General features: G+C 40.3%; 1 long non-coding RNA gene across 1 annotated transcript in view; it reads left to right on the top strand.

The window, feature by feature from the left end:
• The window catches only part of LOC119867056, a 34,449-nt gene extending 12,018 nt beyond the window's left edge, over positions 1-22,431 (top strand). The window contains exons 2-3 of the long non-coding RNA XR_005382342.1: positions 1,018-1,082; positions 19,716-22,431. This is a non-coding gene — a long non-coding RNA (uncharacterized LOC119867056). The remainder of the gene's footprint in view (positions 1-1,017; positions 1,083-19,715) is intronic.
• The last annotated feature ends 2,340 nt before the right edge of the window (positions 22,432-24,771 follow it).

Below are 24,771 nucleotides of genomic sequence, written 5' to 3'. Positions count from 1 at the left end.
TTTTTTAATTTTTATTTATTTATGATAGTCACAGAGAGAGAGAGGCAGAGACACAGGCAGAGGGAGAAGCAGGCTCCATGCACCGGGAGCCCGACGTGGGATTCGATCCCGGGTCTCCAGGATCGCGCCCCGGGCCAAAGGCAGGCGCCAAACCGCTGTGCCACCCAGGGATCCCCCCTTTTTTTTTTTTTTTAAATTTTTATTTATCCACCACTCTTTTATCCATGGATATGAACGTGTTTCCCAGTTCTTGGTTCCTAAAAGCAGCACCGCAATGAGCACCTTTGCACTTTTACAAATTCCCAGAAATGGAATTGTGGCACATGCATTTTTAATTGTAATAGATATTGCCAGATTGCCTGATGATGGCACTTGAAGAAAACTTTAAGAACGATAAATGGTAAGAGACTGATATTATTCTAAAACTCGATGAACAAGTCCAGATAAAAGTAATTATTTAAGAGATTTTTTCATAGCATGAAAAGAAATATGAGCAAATTAGAAAAATCTACCTCTTCCTTGTGTTAAAAGTTACAACTATTTTTTTTCAGGAGGAAGTTTAATTCTTTTTTCACTTCAATTATTGGATCATTCAAATGTCCTGCTTGTCAAGATTTTTGAGTGAAGACATGAATTAAAATAACCGTGAAAGAAAGCTTATAGGTCTGGAGTGTTACTTTTTTCTGCAACCAATGTAACCCAAGTTAAATATTTCAAGGCCAGAAATGAAAACGGCAGAGGGAGACTAGGAAAAATTGTCTTAAGAAATAGAATAATAAAACATACCTATGAGTTTCCTTAGCATTAACGGTTACCTGAAACTCCTCAAGTAGCCTCACTAATCAATCATCCCTGTCTGAGTAATATGTAATATTTAATCAATATTCAATGATTGATGAAAATAGTTCTCTGATAGTTTGGATGTTTTCATATGCTCCTTTATTCCCTAGTCCACAGGTCAGGAAAGGCTTTAAGCAACATGGTTTTTCATTTGTCTCACTTTTCTCCCCTTTACAGACTTATCTGGTGAAAGAAAAAAAGCTAAAGGTGGCTTCTGAATTCTGAGATCTCATTGTCTAGTGGTAAGGAAATTCAGATGTTTCTTTTAAAATACTTGATGGTCTCATTGAGTCTGATGTCGGAGGATGTTCTTTCTGATGGGTAGTGGTTCTGCAGGTGGATACCGTCTTCCCTAGGTGGACGCTGCTGGATCCTTCTCATTATTTGTAGTGTATGCAGAAGGGAGACTAGTACCCTTTAACATTAATCAAAATGCGTCTCTTCTCTTTGTTAAGTTTACTTAAAAAAATAGACAACTAATGCATGTAGGTTGAAAACTTTAAGTTTTGGGTTGTGCTTCTCAGCTATAATGTATCAAGGAGTATTGGATCTGGAGCTGGGAGTCTGTGCTAAGTCTTTGGGCTTTTCCTTGAAGACTTGCTCTCACAGGAAGATTTTGTTCTGTCAGTTTTGCTCCTGTGGTGTACTTAGACTTCTCTAATTCCTGTTTTCTCCTAATTAGTGTGGTTCTATTTATGTCACCCCCATTTTTTTCTGTTCTGTGCCAAGTGACAATGCAATGATTGTGTTTGTTGTATTTTTGTGTGATCCCTAGCATACCATTTACAAATAGTTTTGATTGAAAATTATAAATTATATCACAAAATCATGGAATATTTAGAGAATAGGGCATTTGAAAAACTTTCCTCCAATTATTTCCAAATAACAGTTGTTATTGGTTTGCTATCAATTTAATATACTTTCTTTTCATATTACACATCCAATCTAAAATTCTGACTTTAAATAACTTATCCTGTAACAGTGTAAGACATGCAAACTTGAAAAAGCACTCAAAGCGATTAAATGAAATGTATGTATCTCTTCCTCTGTCCATTGGCCCATGACAACTATTTCCCTTCCAAGGAGACATCTGGTGTTTCTGGTTTTCTAATTTACCAGACCCTTTAAATTATTTGCATTGTTTATGATCTGTTTCTATATTAAGCAGTGATTTGTTGAGTCTCCTTATGCATGTGTTGTTTCTCATTTGGGTGAGTATTTGGATTGATAGTAAAAGGCTACTATTGAATATCTAAAGTAAAACAACCTGACTCGATCACGTATTACACAGGGGGGAAGAGTAAATGGAGGGCACCTTCTATCAAAACAAAAAGCACAGCTGATTTGATATAGAGTGCGGAAGCACCGAATCCAGGGACTGGTGGATGCTGAGGTGGAAGTGCTGAGGGATTAGATGACCCCTAGCTGTGGAAGGCTGGCAGGTTGGGTAAGCCTGTTGCTATGGCTCTAAGAAGTGGGGTTATGAAATCTGATTTTCACTGATCCCTTGCGATGGCTTTGAAAAAGGTTGGAGTGGCGACTTGTTTGTGCCTTGGGGCTATGGTCACTGAACAGTCATTGTTTTTCTTTCTTGACTTTGGAGTACAGGAGCTTTAAATTCTCTGTGTGTGAGAAATGCATGGAATGGAATTGCTGGGTCAAACAGTCTGTGCATCCTACATTTTGACTGACTTTCATGGAGGTTTACCAATTTACACTCCAATCAGCAATGAGTGGCAGTGTTCATTTTCCCACAACACAGTGTGTCATCAAGGTTTGATCTTTGCTAACCTGATGGGTGAAATACAATATTTTCTTGAAGTCTTGACTTGCCTCTTAGTATGAGGGAAGTAGAGAAACTTTGTACATGATTAAAAGTTATTCTGTTTTATTTTCTATAAATTTCTACCAGCATCTACAAATTCTCAATGAAGTTCTTAATACTGATTTTAAAAACTCTTCACATATTAATTAGTTCTTTACATTAAGATTTGTAAATATTTTCCCTGTGTGTTCCTTGTATTTTGATTTTGTTTGTGATGTTCAAATGGGGGAGAAGGGTATATAAAAACATGCTATATAAAAAGATGCTTTTCCATCACTGGATTGACCAATATTTTATTGTCTTTTAGGTTTTATATCCTAGTTAGAAAGACTTTCCATTTTGAGACTATAATATTTTTCTATGCTTTCTCCTAATGCTTTTATGATTTAATTTTCATTCATCCTTCTGGACTTTATATTGGTTGTAAGTATGGGAGAGGAATATACTTTTTTAGGGAGCTACTTAGCTGCCCTAACACTATTTATTGGATAATATGTATTTCCCCATTAATTTGAATGACCATCTTTGCCCAAAACTAAGTTTTCATAAATATGTTGATTTATGTCTGACTTTTGTCCTTTGATCCATTGATTTACATATTGACGTTTCTACTTAATATGATATTTCTGCATTTTTCTGTTTGTTAATTCAACTTCTTGCTTATCATGGTAGTATTTATATTAAATGAACATTCTGTAATTACTCAATGACCTTCCTTCTTATTGCCCTCCATTTAACATTGTAGGAACTTCGGTTACAAATCAACAGATTGATCACCAAATCTTCACATCTGTTTATTCCATAAACAACCATTTGTGAGCGCTCTTCTTTCAGCCTGCCCTTACCCAGTCACCATTTTATATCTGCTAATGGATGTTTCAAGCACCCAGCATTCTACCTTTTACATCACAAGAGAACCTGTTCCCATGAACATGTTCCCAAACAACATTTAGATCTTTGAGTGAGCTGGTAAGGAAAGGCTGACCAAAATTCATCAACGACCAGGTATCTGTCATGAAATGTGAAAGAAAAATCTGCTGAGTCTTTACATTTTACCATTGAACTAGGACATCTAAAACTTAAAGAGAAATACTATACTCAGTTCCAATTGCTGCTTGAAAATAGCTGGCTACATGACTTCATTTTCTTAAGAACGTGCTTGCACTAAAATCAGTTATATTTTTTTGTGAATGAGTCAGAAAACCTGAGCCATCACAGTGCCAAACTTCTAAGTATGTGTAGGTGTGTGTAGGAGAGAGAGAGAGAGAGAGAATTTGTGTGTATACATTCCCTAGAGAAAAACACTAACATCTATATGCTTCCCTAGGTCTGTTCTAACTTTTATTTGTCATACAAGAGATTCTATTGATTTATATTGAAAAAGAGAAGAGTGTTACTAGTTATTCCTTTCCATGGACACTGAAATAAGTTCCAAAGCAGAAACAAATTCCTTTTTTCTGGACATCAGTTTATTTCACTGCTTAGGAATGGACACATCTGCCTATTCCTCTCTAGGTATTAAGTAGTTTTTCAAATTTATTTTAAAACACACTGGTTAACACTTTTATAGGGGGCTGTTACTTAAACAAAAAGAGAATTCCTCTTATGATGCCAAAGTCTCCACTGGCTATAACTCATTATTCTTCTTATACTGAATGAATAGGAGCTATTGACCACAGATAGTCAAAATTACTCACCCAAGGTCATATGACAAGTCACTGGTGAAAAAAGAAGAGATGGGTAAGATAAATGTCACCATCCTAATAACAAGTCTTATGCGCATGAGATAATCATTATGAATCAGCATAGACTCAGTAGACTCCAGCAAACACCACCACATATGGCTGTTTAAATTATTTCTTGTTACAGAATTTAAAAAAAGAGAAGAATAAAGAATAAAGAATGACTGGTCAGGTGACTGGTTATAGATTGAAAAAATGACTGGTCTCCCCCTTTGTTTCTGCCTTAGGTGAGCATCATCATTCTTGCTAAACTCAGAAAAAAAGTCATCCCCTTCCTTGTATGCTATATTCTCTTTCCAATGAGTTGCTAGATGGGGAGCAATGGAATGTGGGGATCCAGAAGATACTCATAGACTCTATGTGGGAACTTCCTGGTCTCCACAGCCAATACTTTTATAATACCAGACCGTAATTTCTATGATAGTCAACGATAACTCAAAGTGGAGAATCTCCTTAAATTTTATGGGAGATGATGTTGGCCAAACTCCTTCCAGTGAAATAAAATACGGTAGTGCTTGAATAAGGGAAACATTCCTTTGTGTGTGTTGCGGGGGGTGGGGGGGGTTGGGGGTGGTGGTGGAAAGGAGGACACAAAGTAGATCTTAAATAGAGCTGCCTTAAAATCCCCATTTTGACCCATCACAGAGAAGACTCCCATTGGTCTGGTCCTTTAAGATTCCATTTCTGAGGCTGGGTCCAGAGCTGCCATCTAGAACTAGCTTGGGGAGGTCTAGGTGAGAGTGCATCCTCTTTAGGTACTCTCTGAAATCAACATAAACTTCTCCCTAAAAGGTTGAAAATACAGGTGAAATTCAGAAGCGAGGCCAAACTAATTCTCCATGGCAATGCTTTCTCAAAGTTTTCTAAGAATGCTTAATTCTGAGCCTCACCTTCAGGGTCTGAGTAGGTAGTGTGAGGGCGCATTTTGGTAATCTCTATTTTATCAAGTACCCAAGATGATTGCCTTGAAGACTGATATTCTGTTGCACACCACTCTTTGGGACTGAATCTGATCACAACCCTATAATAGGATAATATGGCCCAAATAATAATGACAATTGATTCCTTTCCAGGTGATTGTTTAAATTTAGTCAAGATCACATATTATGGATTTGTACATCAGTTTGCTGCTTTATGTATATAAATACATGCAGGCAAATACCATGCATAATGCTGTGGGGGGGATTTATTTGATATATTGTTTTTTAGGAAAAAAACCAATTTCTTGAGATTTGGTGAGAGTTCATTTACAGTTCTTAGTTTTCCTAGAGAAATTGGAGGGGGCTACTGAACAGTCTACCTTAACACCAAAAAGGGCAAAAGTACAGAATGAAAGCCAAACAATGATTTCATTATACAAATGAAATGGGAAAATGCAGTGAAATTCTATCCATCCCTGAGGACTGACTCCACTTAGAGGTTAGAAGAGCAGCTTGGAGTGATCTCACACTTAGGGGCTCTATAACCATCACTCCGGAGCCGTCGTAGCAGGGTTATGACTAAGGATGGAAGAATCATCCCATAAAGTTGTGAGCTTTAATGACACTTCTGTTGAGTACATAAGAAATAAAATAGATAATCAATCCATATGGCCCATCCCCTGGTGAATAGTGAACAAGGGGTAACTAAATAGGTAAGAATCAGCAGTGAAAATCAAATAGGAGCGTCGATAATGGGTGTGAGTTCAGTTTTAGGGACAGACTGTTAGTACATTAGGTGATGTCACAGAATATCCATGATAAAGATATCACGAGGAACAGGCTCAGGAAAGTTTCAAACTCAATAAAGAATGTTTCTGTGAGTTTTCCTGGTTCATCCAGCCTAGTAGTGTTCAGGGATTTTCCACGTTAAAACACGCTTCCTGACATCCAGATTAGGAAACTGAGTCTTGTTGAGGTGAAAGGATGCCCAGATGTTTACCATCAGAGCCTCTCAGACAGCTTCTCATTCAACACTTCAACCTAGTCGCATTTATGGAGGACTGTCCCCATGGCAAGTGCAGTATCAAGGGTGTCAAGACAAGCAAATGACATTTAACAGTCAACTGGCGCGTGGCAGCTTCGCGACCCCTTTCTGTGTCTCAATTGCTCTTTGGTCTTCAGCAAGTCTGGGATGGGTGCACTGGAAAGACTTTGAAATTAATATGAAATTTTCACTATTAAAATTAAGTCACTGCAATAGCTTTGACAGATACCTGGGGAAGCAAACATCTTTTTTGAAAGCAAGGAGCTCTGGATTATGTTGCTTCACTCCACAGGATAGCCGCACACAACTGACGTAATAGAACTTGGCCAGCAAACCATTGCTCAATGCACAATAGATTGCTAATTACTCGTGGAGACATACTTTTTGAACAAGAACGGCACATTTTAATTGCCTTTTAGTGAGATGCTTTGCCTTTTTTATCTCTCCCACCTAGATCCCATCAGCACTTACCCCAGTGCTGGTGTGAGTTTTAATAGATTCGTAATAGAAACATTTATGTATTAATAATAATAAAGATAAATTATGTTTGCAAGTGCTTTCCTCTACATTTCTTCTCCCCAACAACTCTGGGGGATATGCTGAGGAAGTATTGTTATCTCTGCTTTAGTGATGAAGAAACCAGAACATGGTGAAGTCAGGATGTTTTCCAAACTTTCAGGGGTGAATTAAGACTCAAGCTCTGGTTTGTTTACTTGACATCCTGCTGCAGATTTTAATAAGTGAAGCTTGCTGTAACAAAATGCTCAGTGCTAAGGCAAGAAGACATGGCTACTCGCCTGGTCACTTCTGTCCCTGCTAGTTATGTGTTCTTAAACTCCAGACACTTAATGTAGTCACCTTTAAAGTGACAAAAGTAATAGCTCTTCTATTATAAAACTCTGGTAAGGATCTATTGAGATAATGCATGAGGAATCGCTTTGAGATTTGAAGAGTTCGCTCTTTGCCTAGAGTCCTTGAATGGACCTCTACGGGTCTACAAAACCTTCAACTTTATGCAAAATTCAGTCCTTCTTTGCATATAATGCACTTTTCTCAGGGAAAATTCTGAAGTTTTAAAAGATTTTCAGAGATTTCTGTGATTAAAAAAGAATGAGAATTACTGCCACAAAACATCATGCAAAATACTGTTATGAAAACACATCTATTTTGATAGTGTATTCTTTTTAAAAATGTGGGAAATATAGAAAGTAATAGTCATCTGAAAACATACTATTTAGAAAAAAATCTATATTCATAATAAAATTTTGTCTGATATTACCTTTCAGGTTTTTTTTTTCCCAATAAATTGAAAAGTAAAAAAAAAGTTTTTGTGGCAGCACAAATATTTATATATAAAATATGCATATACATTTGAAGTTTGGGATCATTCTAACTATTTGAACACGACCTAGTGGTATAATATTTTTCTACATGATGTTTGATGCCTGCCTTGAAATCTCTATGTGCTTTCCCATAATTTCTGTACTTAATATTCTTGTACTTTCAGATGGTTTGCATTTCTGTCATTTTTATCATATTATAATATACATGCTTTTACATATAACTATAGATAGCATATATTCATGAAATTGTATTTAAAGATTTATTTATTTATTTAGAGAGACAGAGCAAGCCAAGGGAGGGGCAGAGGGAGAACGAGAGAATCCTCAGACTCCCCACTGAGCGTGGAGCCTGCCATGGGGCTCATCCCAGGACGCTGAGACCATGACCTAATCTGAAACCAAGAGCCATCCAGATGCCCCTGAAATAGATATACTTTTTAAAAACAACATGTATGTCTCTTAGTTTTTAAAACAGATGGTCAATTAGTATTTAATTTTTTGATATGTCCTTGGGCTTTTCACTGCCATGTTTTCAAAGATCTCACTAGAATTAAAAATATTAATTATGCCTATTAATTATTTGGGGGGAGAATTTTCCTTTTTATACTTTCATCCCAGAATATGATTTTTTTCTTACTTGATTCAGGTCTTCTTATCCATCCTCAGGTTAAATTTTGTTCTTATCTCTGCTATTTCCAATCACTTGTTTCTTTCTTTGCAATACGTACACATTGTCATTGTCTTTGTAAAAAATGTTTGCATTGCTGGGACTTTCAGAACTGTGTTTGAAAACAGTGGCTACAGGAGGTCTCATGTCTTTTTTGACATCAATATGAATATCACGAGTGTCTCAGCATTGAAGCTGGGCAGCTGAAAGTGGGTGATCATGGTCTTCATCATCTTAAGGAATATTGATGTCTACTCCTAGTTGATTGGAAGACCCTGAAAAAGTCAATATTAGATATTGACAATTGTCAAATACATCTTGTCCTCTAATGTGCTCATAGCCCTGTGACCCTTTTCTTCTGAACAATGCAGTGAAGTGGTTTGGGATTTCTGTAGCACGGTATCCTTCCATTCTTACAACAAATTCTTCCTGGTTACAGGGCAATGTTTGTGGAATACATTTCCAAGTGACATTGCCAATATTTTACTGAGAACTTTTTGTCTAGAATCATAAGGCAGATGGGTCTGTATTTTTATTTTTATGTGAGGGCTGGCATAAACAAATGAAAAGGCTTCCATCTTTCTTGGCAAGAAATGTTAGACAATTACAAAATCTTCTACACAAATATTAAATCGTTATGTTGTACATCTGAAACAAATATAGTGTTATATGTTAATTATACCTCAATTAAAAAAGAACTTGGAAAGAACCAAAATGTCCATCGACAGATAAATGGATAAAGAAGGTGTGGTATATATATACTATGGAATGCTACTTAGCCATCAGAGAGGATGAATACTTATATTTGCATTGAAGTTGATGGAACTGGAGGGTATTATGCTGAAATAAGCCCATCAGAGAAAGACAATTATCACATGGTTTCACTCATATGTGAAATATAAAAGTGCAGAGGATCATAGGGGAAGGGAAGGAAAACTGAATGGAAAGTCATCAGAGAGGGAGAGAAACCATGAGAGACTCTCAGCTCTAGGAAACACTGAGGGTTGCTGGAGGGGTGAGAGGTGGAGGATGGGGTCACTGGGTGATGGGCATTAAGGAAGGCATCTGATGTAATGAACACTGGGTGCTATATGCACCTGATAAATGGTTGAACACTAAATCTGAGATGAATGATGTACTATATGTTGGCTAATTGAGTTTATTTTTTAAAAGATTTTTTTTATTTCAGAGAGAAAGAGTGAGAGAGAGAGAGAGCGGGGGGAGCAGCAGAGGGAGAGGGAGAAGCAGACTCCTCACTGAACAAGAAGCTTGATGCAGGACTTGATCCCAAGACCCTGAGATCATGACCTGAGCTGAAGTCAGATGCTTAACCTATTGGGCCACCCAGGCACCTCAGCTAATTGAATTTAAATTAAAAAAGAAAAAAGAAGCTAAAAAAATTCTCTTCTACTTGTGTCTTCATTCAACTTTTCTACATCTCATATTTTCTTTAAGAATCAGAAAATTTAGGGGCTCCTGGGTGACTCAGTCTGTTAATTGCCTGACTCTGTGCATGTTTCTTTTCTATTCCCAATTTTCAATGATATTTGGTATAATTTGATTATTTCACTATCTAAGGGAAGGTATCTCTCACTGTGGTAGTTTTGGTGAGAAGGATATATTATTCCTGATGTAATTGTGCTTATTCCCTTGCCTTGTTTCATTCTTATGTAAAGAATCTTTTCTTTCCCCTAGCAAGTTTTTTTTTTTTTTTAATAGATTATGTTTTCTTTGCTTTTTGTCTCTAGTGATTTTGTTTTAAATTCTACTCATAATTTACCTTAGGCTGTTAAAATGCTCATATCAATATTTAAGTTGTTAAAATGCTTAAGTTGTTAAAATGCTCATATCAATATTTATGAAAACTGTCAACATAAAAAATCAAGTACTGTTTATTATGAGCTTCTATGTAAAATGAGAACATAAATAGTCTTTTGTTGCATGTTATATTCATTGCCACTTCCCAATTTCTCTTGGTTTCATTTATAACTTTAGAGTGGTGTTATTTTTAAAGAATTTTATTAATGTGTTACAGTGTTTCTCTCTCAGTAAGTTGAAGTACATCTTTAACAAATATATTCAGAGATGGTTGTGTGCTTTTTGGAAACATATTTAAGTTATCTCATATATAAATGACAACTTTTGGGGCACCTGAGTAGCTCAGTGGTTGAGCGTCTGCCTTTGGCTCAGGTTGTGATCCCGGGGTCCTGGGATGGAGTCCTACATCGGGGCTCCCTGCAGGGAGCCTGCTTCTTCCTCTGCCTGTGTCTCTACCTCTCTTTCTCTGTTTCTCATGAATGAATATATAAAATATTTAATAAATAAATAAATCAATGACAACTTTTGGGGCCATTGGATTCTTGGTTAACATCTCTTCCCTTCAAAACTTGATGGATATTGTTTTAAAACTTTGATGATACAATTTGAAGTACTATTGTATATGCTTCAGAATTTTTTAGAAAGATTTATTTATTTGAGAGAGACAGCAGGGGGGAGGGCAGAGAAGGAGGGAGAAACCTTAAGCAGAATCCACAGAGAGTCAGGAGCCTAACTCTCGGGGCTGGATCTCATGACCCTGAGATCATGTTCTGAGACAAAATCAAGAGTTGGATACTTAACCCACTGAGCTACCCAAGCGCCCATCAGAATTTTTTTTAATATTCTGAATGCTGATCAAATTCTTTTTCTATCTTTGAAATTAACAACAACAGCAAAGTGTCTCTCTCTTCCACTGACTTTGCCTGGAACCCACATTTTTTTTTTTTTTTCAGCCAGCTTGTGTTATGTAGCAGGTCAGTCTAATCCATAGAACTGAGGGAGAGTCAACACTTTTTGCAGCAATAATTACAAGGTCCTTCATGAAGCTAGAATGTGATGGAGAGACCACTTCACTGAGAGTGAGATATCACATTCCAATTTTGGGTTTGTCAGTAAATGCCATGTGAGGTCCCAGGTGCTCATCTGTGACACGGGTATCAGAGAAGTTTCTTTTTTTTTTTTTTTTTTTTTTTTTGAGAAGTTTCTCTTCCAATCCTCAGAATTAGTGAAGACATTCAACATAAAGAGGTAAATTCATTTGCTGTATTAGCATTAGAATCACTTTTTAAAAAATGAACCTGTTTATGTTTTCAGCCAAGGGAAAAAAAAAAAAGCTTTATGGTGGGAAAATACTAGATAGAACTAAGAAGGTGTTTATATATTGTGGTGGGTGGAATTATGGCTTCCCCAAAATGTCCCACATCCTAATCACCAGAACCTGTTGCATATATCACCTTACATGACAAAGGTGAATAAAGGTTGCTGTTGGAATTAATCAGCTGACTTTGACAGGGAGGTTATTCTGGATTATCCCTTGTGGGTCAAAATGTGATCAAAAGTTTCCTTAAAAGTGAGAGAAAGAGACAGAAGAGGAGGCCAGAGCGATGCACTGGAGAAGCACTAGACCTACCATTACTGGCTTTAAAGACAGCGGAAGGGGCCATGAGCCAAGGAAGCTTCTGAAAGATGAAAAATCATGGGGACACATTCTCTTCTTAGAAAGGAACACCACCCTGCCAAACCCTGGTTTGGCCTAAAGACACCACAGACTTCTACCCTTCAGAATTATAAGAGAATAAATTTACATTGTTTTAAGCCACTAAATGCACGGAAATTTTGTAAGCAGCCATCAGAAACAAATATGCATGCATTACTTCTGTGATCCTCACAACCCTTTGCTGTAGATGGTGTTGCCTCATTTTACAGATGTAAAAGTGGTGGATCGGAAAGTTTTGAAAGATTTCCCAATAAAGCAGGATTTACTCAGGATTTAACCACAGAATTAACCAATTTAAAATCCACTGCAGTGTTTCTACATTATTTTCTAGGAAATTCTTTGGGGGTAAGGATTTAGTAAGAACATGCCCTCATAGATTCCTTGTAAAGTTCTATTTTCCAGCATACTTAATCCAGAGTGTATGCCCTGGTGGTCCTTAGGCATGAGATTAGCTCATCATTATTAGCCATTCACATAAGGACCATTCATTGGTGTCAGATACTGGAAGGGAATAGTTAAGTTGGGGATGTCTTCACTCTCTTCTGCTTCTCAGGCTCAGGACACCCTCATCTCAGGCCAGAGTAACTATGACCACTGCCTACTGGCCTCTGACATGGGTCTTTGACATGGCAGCCAGAGTGATCTCTCAGGAATACAGATCTAATTAGTTCCCCATCCACGCTTTAACTTGCTTCCTCACTCATGCACTCTCCTTGCCTGGTGTCACTCATGCCTTCCAAATATAGCCCTTCTTGCCCAGCATAAAGAATCTCATTTTCCTCTTTCCATCCTCCATTAGGTTAGAAGGTCTTTCAGGTTGCTGGTGGGTTCCTGGAGTTCAGTATCTTTCTTGGCATGCAATAGTTGCTCAGTAAAAGATCCATTTAATGAGGGGCACCTGGGTGGCTGAGTCATTTGAGCATCTAATTCTTGGTTTTGGCTCAGGTCATGATCTCATAGGGCATGGGATTGAGCCCTGTGTTGAGCTCCATGCTCAGGGCAGAGTCTGCTGGAGGTTTTCTCCCTCTGTGCTTCCCGCTACTTGCGTGTTTTCTTTCTCTAAAGAATTGAATATATAATTTTTTTTAAAGACCCACTTAATGAGTGGGACATTCACTCGAAGGGTCTTTCAAATCCTATTTAAATAAAGTCAAATGCTTGGTATCTCAATTTCTGATTAAGTTTAATGTCATTTTGCCATCATGCATCAATTCCCAGCAACAATTATTTTGTGTGTGTATCAAAGGAAGAGTGCCCTAGAACTTTGTCATGAAAGTCAGATGACATTGGTAAGATTATCTCTAATATTGTACTCAAGAATGAGATAACACTGAGGCCCTTTCATTCGTGCAAGCCACATCAAAGAGAAGCACAGTGAGGAATCTTACAACATGGAGCAAGTTGGTTTCAGAATTCACGGAGCATCCACTAGGCCAGATGACTCAGTGGCTGCTCACTGTTGCTCAGCTTCACCAACCCTGTTTGAGAATGGGGATAGCACCCCACTTAGGAGGTTGGTTTTCAGTTTAGACATTGTGTGTGGAGGTGCTTGATGTTGGTTCTGGCACCCACAGTCCTCCTTTGCTCCTCAGACTTGGAGTCACTTTGGCAGAACCAATGGGACTGTTGGCTCCCGGGATTGAGAAGGCTGGGGGCCCACTGGGTCTGAGAGAAAGAGGAATACTGAGTTCCCAGGAGAGGCACCAACATGGTGAGCAAACAGTAAACCTTTCCTGAGGAACACGAGAGCACTCATTCCTGGAGACATCAGGTCATGGATGTGAGCTTTCTCCAAAAGGACCTCAACATTGTATATGAAACACCTGGTGACTTAGAACTAGCAGACATAACAATATCTGTATATTGAGCTTCTGGAGAGGAAGTCAGGGACTCTTTCATTCTGTGCACGATTATAGTGAGAGCATCTGCTCCACCAGACACAAAGATCATGCTGTTTTATGTTTTTTACAGATTTATAATGACCATTGGAAAAGCAGTTGACTCCAGAAAATGTTAAATGATGCTGCTGTTTTGAACATGTCAGGACCTCAGTCTTTTCCAAATGACCTGGGTCGCATTTTTGTCCTGTGTCCTTGGAAAAGCTCACTCTCGAGGTGGTCAAATATGGGAAATTTTGTTTTCCATTTCGGCCCATAAGTCTCTCAATTCAGAGGTAATTAGGGCACTACTAAAGAGAATTGAATGGGAGTGCGTGGGTGGCTCAGTCTTCAGCTCAGGTCATGATCTCAAGGTCGTGGGATCCAACCCCACATCAGGCTCCCTGCTCAGCAGGGAGTCTGCTTCTCACTCTGCTTCTGCCTTTGTGCTCTCTCTCTCTTTCAAATTAATAAATAAATAAAATCTTTATTTAAAAAAAGAATTGAATGAATTATGGTGTGAATTTGGTTTGAATGTCTAAATGGACACATAGTATGCGTTTCCATCTCAGTGTGGGCTAACAGGTGGTGAGCATGTGGGTATGAAGACAAATGGCTCTTGTCCTGGATTGAATTGTGTCCTCACAACGTTGAAGCCCTAGTCCTCAGTGTCTGTGACTGTGGCCTTACTTGGCAGTGGAGTCCTTGCAGATGATCCAGTTAGGTCATTAGGGTGGGTCTAATCCACTGTGATTACTATCCTTATAAAGAAAAATAAAAAAAGGAGGATATTTGGACACAGAGACAGAAAACATGAAGGGAAGATGATGTAAAAACACAGGGAGAACACCATCTATGAGTCAAGAAACATTGGAGACTACCGGAAGCTGGGAGAGGGGCCTGAAACAGGTTCTTCCCTGCATTGCTCAGAAGGACCCAACCCTGTTGACGCTCTGGTCTTAGACCTCCAGCCTCCAATGCTGTGAGACAGTACATTTCGGCCCGTTAAGCTCTCTAGTTTTGGGTACTTGTTACAGCATCTCCAAGGCACTAATACAGCCATTTCTTGTCCAGTTCATCCATTTGGTTTGAACACTGTAACTATGGTTAATTCTCAGTCCAGTTTCACCCCAACCAATGGAGTCACTGATCTCTTGTCTCACCGGCTGCACCAGGGGGATAGGGCCACATCGCACAGCTGAGTTACTCGTGAACCAAAATAAGAAGAATTTTATTGGGAAGTTCTTGTAGAGGTGACTCTCCCTCAGGTTGCTTGGGCAACTGCTACGGGCAACCGTAGAGCGCGGTTAACTGAGTTCTGATTTCTTTCTTCTCTCCTGACACTTTGTTCTTTACAGACTATACTTCCCCCTACATGCCTCATTATGGAAACCAGCAGGGCCCCGAGGGCCCCATAAACACATGACACACATTTTGACTTTACTACCTCTAATTTTTCCACAGTATGATATATTACGTATGACAAAAATTTTACTTTGTGGTCTTCTTGACAAAAGAACAATGTGCTGTGTTTAATTATGCTCTGTCCAGACAGGTTTCTCTTTCAAAATAATTTCCCTGAATCTTATGGAAAAGCCTGCTTTGCGGTGAGTGGGTGGATTCCAACCAGCAATGCCCCCCCCACAAAAGATTTTCCAGGCCTGGATTTCACAGTCGATATATGTGCTGGGGGACCACAGGGGACATCTCCCGGGCTTTCTTTGGTAGTTTGCTGAAGTCCTGCCAATCAAACACCCGAAACTAAAAGTTGAGGATGCAAGAAGGAACAAGGGGAGGGGAAGTGAGGGAAGGAAGGGGGGAGCGAGGAAGAGAAAGAATAGAAGAGAGTGAAAGGGAGAAAAGGAGAAAGAGAAAAACACGCTGATAGCAGGAGCGGACCTCCAGAGGCCACTCGGCAGGTTTTGTGTGTCTGTCGGGGGCCGTGATATCTATCTGAGGCCACGCCAAGCCCATTCTCTGCACCCAGATGACGATTCTATACCACTGTGGATATGCCAGTTTTAAAAGTACGATGAGACTGATAGTGATACCGCATTAAACACATCTCCTATTGATTCCTTCTAACCTTGCAAACCGAGCTGTGCGCGTTAAGTACCTCTTACTGCAGCCTGGCTGATGAGACCGCAGATGCTGGCTGCGGGGCTGAATTTCCTCGGAGGTCAGCAGACGGGGCAAGTGGGGGGTGACCTGGGAGCAGCTTCTGGCCCAGGGACCACTTGCCCTCCCTGCCCTCAAATTCAGCTCGAGGACACATGTCCGGGCAAGTGTGCATCACCGAGACATTAAATCGGGCCTGACAGCCTTGCCACCCACCGAAGAACCAGCCTCACCAATGTGTGTGGCTCAGTGAAAACAGGAAGTTCAAAACAAATCACCATGTGATTCATGGTTTATCAGGTCCATCTTTTTCAACACTTGTTTTCTCGAAGTTATGGTTTCGTTTCAAATTAAAAAAAGAAAATAACAGTCATTTCATCTGCTCCTCTCAGATGTGTCTGCCTGAAGGCCTTTGTCCGGATGATTCTGCTCGCGGTGTGCGGATGGTGGACCCAGAGCAGGGAGGGGACAGCGACGGTTGCCATCTCCGAGACTGGCATCAATGCTGTCCAAAGATCCCACTGTCAGGGCGAGTGCAAAAGAAGCAGCTGCTATAGTCAGCCACCAGGATGCAAACTCTGCTTCTTATTTCCAAGACCCCAAGGCTAATGTTTTGGGGTGATAAAGCCTGGGGTAAGAATTAGCAGTTAGGATGTATTGTATAGAGGGGCACCTGGGTGACTCAGTTGGTTAAGCATCTGACCCTTGGTTTCAGCTCCGGTCATGATATCAGGGTCCCGAGACTGTGCCACCTGGGCATGGAGCCTGCTTGGGATTCTCTCTCTCTTTCTGCCTCGGTCACCTCCCCGCCCCCCCACCGCCGCCACCAATAAAAAAATTTAAAAAAAATTTTAAAAATTAAAAAAAGTATAGTATTTAATAGGTCCTCATGAAAAGAGGACTATTTTTTTACTTTTTCTGTTATTATTATTGCTAATACCACAATAATTTAAATTTTCACCTGCTAGTCTAGATGGTTCCCCTATCTGTGGACAACAATCTGGATTTAGTGGGGTCCAGAATTCACCTTAGAGGAGGCAGGAGGAGTCTGCTGCCCACTTTGGGGCATTTGGAGAGTGTTAGGAAGTTATTTTTTCTTTTTTATTTATTTATGATAGTCACACACACAGAGAGAGAGAGAGAGAGAGAGAGAGGCAGAGACACAGGCAGAGGGAGAAGCAGGCTCCATGCACCGGGAGCCCGACGTGGGATTCGATCCCGGGTCTCTAGGATCGCGCCCTGAGCCAAAGGCAGGCACCAAACCACTGCACCACCCAGGGATCCCGTGTTAGGAAGTTCTAAATACGTCCTGCCCAGACTGGCTTCTGGCACTAGAATCCTTTCCATCATCCTTTAGGTTAGCACAGGATGCCCTGCTTTACTCCCTGTCAGGGGCCTGAGGAAGGGTCAACATCACTGGATTATAAAGTGTGAGACTCCAGGGGCATGTCTGTCTTGCACATGTTTCCCGCCGAACACACAGCATTATGTACTGAATAAATGAATGAATGAATGAAGGCCAAGGTTCTCTTCAGCATCACTTTTCCTCCCAACATGCTCATCCCAATGCTTTGCATAGGAAGTGATCTGGAACTGCTTGCTTCATTTATTTAGGTTGAGTGGAAAATATTTGCACCCGAATTCAAAGTAGGATTCATAAAAACTTGTTTCATGAAGGGTAGGTAAGTCAGATGGGAGATGGGGAAGAAAATCGAGAGATATCTATGACATTGGGGACCTTTTGGATGGACGCTTTGGGATTGGGATTTGAATGAGCCGTGAAGGAAAGTGGGATGAGGACACAAGGCATGGGAAAAGAGGAGGAGGTAGGAGAGGTGTCTCAAGAGCAAGGTGGTAGCTGCAGGCAGTTTGGAATCTGCAAAACGGTGGGTGTGGTACAAATGGACAGTGCATTCATGCACGTGGGATGTGTGTGTGCATGCATGAATGTGTGCGGTGCAGCTGTGATGTATGTGTAGCAGAGGTGCAAAGTGTGTGTGTTGCGGATGGACAGTGCAGGTGCATGGTGTGTAGGTGAGTGGCTTTCTGCATATGGTTAGTTATAAGGGTTTCATGGGTTAGAGATTCATGGTGCGGCTGTGTGGTGCACGTTGTGGTGCGGCTTGTGTTTGCATGAGGATGTGTGCGTGCTGAGCGTGTGGTGTGGACATGTGATGTTTGCATACCTGATGCCAGTGTGTATTACTTATGAATAGTGCAGGTGTTTCATATGTTCCTGGGGTGTGTGTGAGTGTGCGTGCACACGTGGTGCCTGTGTGAAGTTCATGTGCGTGATGCAGGTATATGGTGTGCAGGTATGGTACATATGTGCCAGGTGCAGATGAGTGTAGATGTGTCCCATGTACCACAGGCAGGGGTTGGAAACATTCGGGCCAGATGGCACGGGCCACTGGTCCTCAAGTGTGGTCCCTGCACCCGCAGCATCAGAGTAGCCAGAGAACTTGCTCGAAATCAGAGGTTCTGGGGGTGGGCTAACAACCTGGGGTATCACAAGCCCTCTAGGGGATTCTGATGCAGCTCAAGTGTGAGCATCACTGCCATATATCCATGTCCCCATTTGCTTTGAGCTTTCGCTTTATTATCGTGCTGGGTGTGTTTCTCTTCTTTATCCTGGTGTTGAGATCTTGGCAGTCACTCCCAACTTGAACGTAGAGGAAGACTGGAAGTCAGGGGGCAGGAAATTGGCCGCTCTGTGCTAGTTGCAGGGTTGATGGTGTCATCTTTTCTTTAAGATGGAACATCTGTGCCTACTCAGGGTTCCTTTGGTCCTGGAGCACTGGCTTACTACAACTTCGGGAATTGAGAGTGGGCATTGCAATAAGAGAACCTTGGTAAAATTGTGGTCCTACCACTACTAAATGTGGGAACTTGGGAAATTGATCTGTATCTCTGAGTCTCAGGTGCTTTCCCTGTAGAATGGGAAGACTAATCTTATCTTACAGGGTTGTTATGAAGATTAAGTAGTATCTGTAAATCCCCTAGTGTCACGCTCACAGCACTATTCTTGGCCAGTTCAGTGTCAATTTCTCTTTTCGGGACCTCTTTTGCTTGACCAGGAGCTTGATAACAAATGAACGTCTTCTAGCTTTAGGGAATAGATTGATGAGATTGTTGTTATGGCTTTTGAATTCCTTGTCAGATACAGCTTTCCTAGGAGATAATTCAAAGAAAACTGGAAATTCTCTAGCAAGCGCATAATTCTTGCTTTGTGCAAGATTTAGCTCAATAGTGTTTGACCCATGTCATAGAGGTTCTCTGTCTTCTACGACACGTTATTTTCTCCAGCTATATAGAACCCATAGACACACAGAATAAATAGTTAGACTATAAGCCCAGCCCTGCTCTGGCTGTGTGATCTGGGACAAGTCACTTAACCTCTCTGAGACCCTTTTTCTTCCTTTGAAAACCAGGTTTGCAGTGATGATAAGGCACCGTGATAAATGGAAATCCCCTACTAAATGCCCAGCATACATAGGACCTTGGCTAATTGTTTTTTAAAATATATTGAATACTAAATACATACTCCCTTTGCCTACTCCTCCCTTCTAACTAACCTGGGTACCAGGTCCCCCGAGTTTTGATGCCTTTGGAAATAATATCCACCATGGGAGTGTCTTGGGTTCTTCTGATTTGAGTTTGGCCTAATGTGGAAGCAGGGCTTCCCTCAGCCTTTCTGATCCTAGTGCCATAGCTCCAGTGCAGAATTCTTTAGTCTCATGAGTGTAGATCAGAGCCCTGGAAGGCAACTGATAAATCTCTTTCTCAATCCCCTGATTTTGCAGCACAGGGAACTGATACCCAGAAAGGCGAGTGACACGCTGTGGATTCCATACCTGCTCAGCTGTGGGACTGAGATAAGGACCATTTATTCAACTCTTCAAGCCAATGGCTCTCTACCTATCTCTACTCTTCCATTTGGCCATCTGGAAGTATAAAGAAAGGACGTTCTACTGAGTGCAAGGAGCTAGATGGCCCTGCCTGGAGCAAGCCACTGTTTATCCTGGTGTTTGTGGCCTAACATCCAGTGGAGACAATACTCGTCCACAGACTGTTGAGGTTAGAGCAAAATGAGTAACAGGCATAGCTATTGTAATTGTGGGTTCTGGTGTTCAATAAGCTAAGCAGACTCTCTCTTCTTCTACTTCTGTCTTTTCAGCTCTTCTACTTCTCTATGATTTCCAAGTCAATTCTCAGATCTATAAGCCTGAGAAGTTTCTATCCGAGACTTTAACAATATTGGTTGAGGCTTGAATACTGCTGGCTTTAATTTTGGCTCCTTAATAAAGACCTTTCTTAGCAGGTACCCTAATCGGTTTGGAAGCTTGAAAGTGTGCTATTATAGAGGTGTGGGGAAATAGGCCTTCTTACTGATTGTTGGTGGAAGTGCATAAAGGCACAGCCTCTATGGAGAGAATTCAGTAATATTATGTATCCATACCTTGTAGCTGAATGATTCCACTTCTAGGATAAGGGGAAGCCAGCAAAATATGAACACAACAGCCTATTCATGTGGCATTAATTACAGTAGAAAAAGACTGGCAAAAACCCAAATGTTCATCACGAGGGGTTGAATAAACTATGCTACATCCACATAATGGAGTATTTATTACGTAGCTGCTAAAAGAGATAAAAGACTTTTATACTGTTATGGGGAAATCTCTGGGATATATTGTTAAGTGCAAAATGCGAGGTGAAGATCAGAATGTGTGAATGACAGCCTTTATCTAAGAAATGGGAGTATTTATTTGATATTTAATACATTAAAAATAGGACAAAAATGAAAGTTACTAAAAATGGTTAATTATAAAATAAGTAGGAAACAGAGTGGAAGCAATAGGTTTGGAAGCTAGATTATTAAAGATGCAACTTGTTTTATGCATATAGAAGCACACGCAAAAATTCTTTACCAAATCATAAAACAGCAGGTAAAGACAGCAATTCCTTCATTCAAAAACAGAATCAAATTAAATAAATCAACCTGAGTATTAATGCCACAAGAAGAAATTGTTTCAAATGATCTTTACTTGGCTTCGTTTATCTGGCTGTATAACTGCAGTGGGATATATCCTAAGGACAAATAGAACCGTGAAGGAATCTTAAGTTGCTTTGAGTAATCATATTGTTCATAATATGTTGCTAGGGTTATTCTGAAACTGTTTATTGTAAATTAAGATAAAGCACATAATATTATATTAATGTCGTTAAGAACCAAATTAGTTGACCAGAGAAAAAAAGAGAATCAAACAGAAAAAAAAAAAAAAAAGAAATTAAATAAAAACCTGTAATCCCTAAGCTTGAATTGGAGACATTAGTACAAACTCCTGATGTATTTTTCTTGCAAATATTTTCTGACTTTACACTGGGAAGGCTTAGAACCAATAACCCTTACAGAAGCAAAGAGTTCCTTAGCACCCATACCCCAGTCTCCAACTACATTTCTCACTGAAACCAGGGGGCCTCAGAAAAGTTGCTTGATTTCAGATTGGGGCAGGAAATGTTCGAGAAGAGTTTCTAATGTATTGTCACACTAGAAGCAAGGAAGTTACCGAAGGCCGTTGGGCTGTGGCAAAACACAGCAGCCAAAATGCAAAGGTTCCTGCCAGCCAAAGATGGAAAAGCCATATCCAAGGATGGAGAGAAAAAGAATAATGTCTGCAATGTATTGAAACACATAGGATCTGCTAAAAATCCATGCATTCATAATAATATTTACAAAGTTGATGTGCTCCCTTTGTAAGATGCTAGGGACCCAACCCCTTATTCTGGAAATGAGCACGTAAGGGAATATAATCAAGCATTTAACTTCCCCTTCTGGATAGAGTTGTACCTTGGGATAACTAGATAGTTGAGGAAGTAAATTTCTTCTTTCTTAGTAGAATTCCAGTTCATAAATAAAGAATTAGGAGTTAGCCTATCACCACTTTGCTGCCCTCGATGAAATAATGGATCTATGCACCTGCGTGTGGGATTGTGTTAATGGTAGTGTAACCTTTCTCACGGATATTAGTTTTGTGATTGCTATCACTGATTGTGAAATGAACCGTTGTTGTCTTCTATTATGGAAATTACAGGGAGCAAGAGGAGGCGGTAGGTTTGGGGCTGGAATGCTCACCCATTGCATCAACTCCTGCAACTCTGACAAGTCAGCCAAGTCAGAGGTGCGGACGTCCTAAGACGCGCCTCTGGTTTCTGGGAATGCAGCAATCACAGAGGTTGTCTGACTTTGCTTCCTCTGCTACGTTGCTAATTCCCCGACACTTTTGCAGGTGGTTCAGAGCTGCATCTAGGCCACGGAGAAGGAAGCATTCCAGGGCTTACTGTGGTTTACATAAGACCACTCTTATTGAATCTTAAAATAAATTAAACCTGACCATATTTTATGACCTCGTGTTGCTCACTTGGTGTCAAGAAATAGACAGGGTCTTCTTAGTATTGTGAACAAACTCTGTCTTTTTTTCCGAAATACTCAATTCCTTTGATGGCACTATTGACCAAACTAAGACAGCACTGAGGGATCCCTGGGTGGCTCAGCGGTTTGGCACCTGCCTTCGGCCCAGGGCGTGATCCTGGAGTCCCGGGATCGGGATCGAGTCCCACGTTGGGCTCCCTGCATGGAGCCTGCTTCTCCCTCTGCCTGTGTCTCTGCTTCTCTCTGTGTGTGTCTCTCATGAATAAATAAATTTTAAAAAATCTTAAAAGAATAAAATAACATTGAGTTTTCAGTGCTGCTCCATGCACCTTTCCCCTTTCTCTGCCACTTTGCAAAAAAAAATCTAAGCCATCATCCCAACAGGAAGATGGGAGCTGACACTGGCCCCAGAACATCTGGCTGCAAGAATGCACCTCCAGCTATCACCACCAGCTCAGCTACTCTAAGCTTGGAGCCAGGCATGCTCCTTTCAGATGAATCAGTGCAAATCTGCTAGTATAATCATCTTGCTTTCTCTCAAAGCTTTGGGAACAAATTTGGTACATGGTTTTCCCACCCACAGTCCTCAATAATCATCCTTTTTCTGCCTATTTTTATTTTTCAGAGACTTCTAGGAGACTTAAAAGGTGGTTTCTTAAACTTGATCTGAATCACAGCTGGGAAAAAAAGATGAGTAGATGTTGGTTGTGGGTATGGTAACCATTTTGTTCTCTGCCAGACTTTGTTTCTGTTGTTGTAACAGAGAAGAAAATTAGCCGTCCACTTGTTTCAATGATTTCAGAATGTTTCATGGGAACCGTCTGCATGGAAGAGGTTAGGTCTTTCAAGATTTTTATTTTTTTACAGTAGAATATCCTTCTGTTTTGAAGATCACAGTCAATTGATGGCATTATCATTGTGCTACTTAATACAAAAATAAACATCAGAAGAAAGACATTTTTGTGACTTCATATTCGTTTACATTTTTTTTCTCAATTTTATTTTATTGCCCTCTGAGCACATGCTTGAATTCTTTCCTTTCCTACGAATGTTCTGTGCCTTGCACTACAGTCATTGGCCTTAGCTGTATCATCTGTCTTTCCCATTTCAGTGAAATCACTGGGTGTTGCAGTTTTTGATGGTTTTCATTTCGTTCTTAGCAGGTAAAAGTTCATTTTTGAACTGCATAGGGCTGTCTACACTTAATTTTCTTTCTTACTTGAAAATATTATTAATAATTGAGTTCTTTAGAATACTGGAAGATAGCTACTTGGGTATTGTCATCTTAGATCGTGCAGTGATAGGTAATGGGGAGAGTCTATCTTATTACGGATGTGCTCACACAACGGTATGTGCTGTGGAAAGATGTTTGAAAAAGTCTCATCATTGGCTGCAACCATACACTACAGGGTGGAGATTTATTTCAGAGAATTCAAAATGATTAGGAATGAGAGAATCCTGGAATTACTTGAGTGGCTGGGTGAAATGTTTGGTCTACTGAGATCTGGGTAGAAAGAGCAGAGCATCATGGAACCAGGGTTCCTTATGTCACTTCTGCAGCTTGTTAGGTGCCTGACCCCAGACAAGCTGCTTCACCTCTCTGCATCTGCTTCCTCATCAGTCAAATGGGACAATAACACTCACCTGACTGGGTCATTCTGATATTAAATGAGTCAACAATTGAGCCTCTGCCTGTGCCTGGAACATGATGAGTGTTATCTAAGTGTTTGCTGCACAAATTGAAATTAAATATTATATTTCAGAAATGGAATGCCTCATCATTCATAGACCTTAATTGCTCTGTATTTAAGACATAAAGCAAACAAACAGAAGAGTTGTCTTCTTTCTTGGGAAAAATTATAATCAAAGCTGCCAGGTTATTAGAATGCCAGGTTGAATGAATTATATTATTATTTTAAAAAGCATTTATTTATTTATTTTGAGAGAGAGAGAGAGAAAGAGAGAGAGAATGAGCAAGTAGGAGCAGGGATAGAGGGAGCGAATCTTCAAGCAGATTCCTTGCTGAGCGCAGAGCCCCACGTGGGGCTTGATCTCATGACCTGAGATCATGATCTGAGCTGAAACCAGGAGTCAGGCACTTAACTGATGAAGCCATCCATGTGACCTCGGTTGCATATGTTTTATAAGCCATTTGGCTTCGTCAATGAGCAACCTGGAGTAAGGACAAAGGTGAGGATGGGGAGCACTCCCTGAGAGATCCCTGATTCACTGCCCTTGTCTTCAACAGAGGGAAGAGGTAATAGTTAACTCACTGGGGATGGGTGGAGCTACAAATTTATCAGACAGTACGCTCTCACGGTACATCACAATCCTTTCATCTAGTTGTGTGAAGCCTCCATGTCTCGAGAAATAGAAGTGTTCTGATTTAGCACTGAACTGCCTCGGATCTTGGAAGATAAAACAGATCA

This window comes from Canis lupus, chromosome 31 (genome assembly GCF_011100685.1).
Source record: "Canis lupus familiaris isolate Mischka breed German Shepherd chromosome 31, alternate assembly UU_Cfam_GSD_1.0, whole genome shotgun sequence".
NCBI lineage: Eukaryota > Metazoa > Chordata > Mammalia > Carnivora > Canidae > Canis > Canis lupus.
The sequence above is the reverse complement of the archived record's forward strand: the minus strand, read 5'-3'. Positions and strand labels throughout refer to the sequence as shown.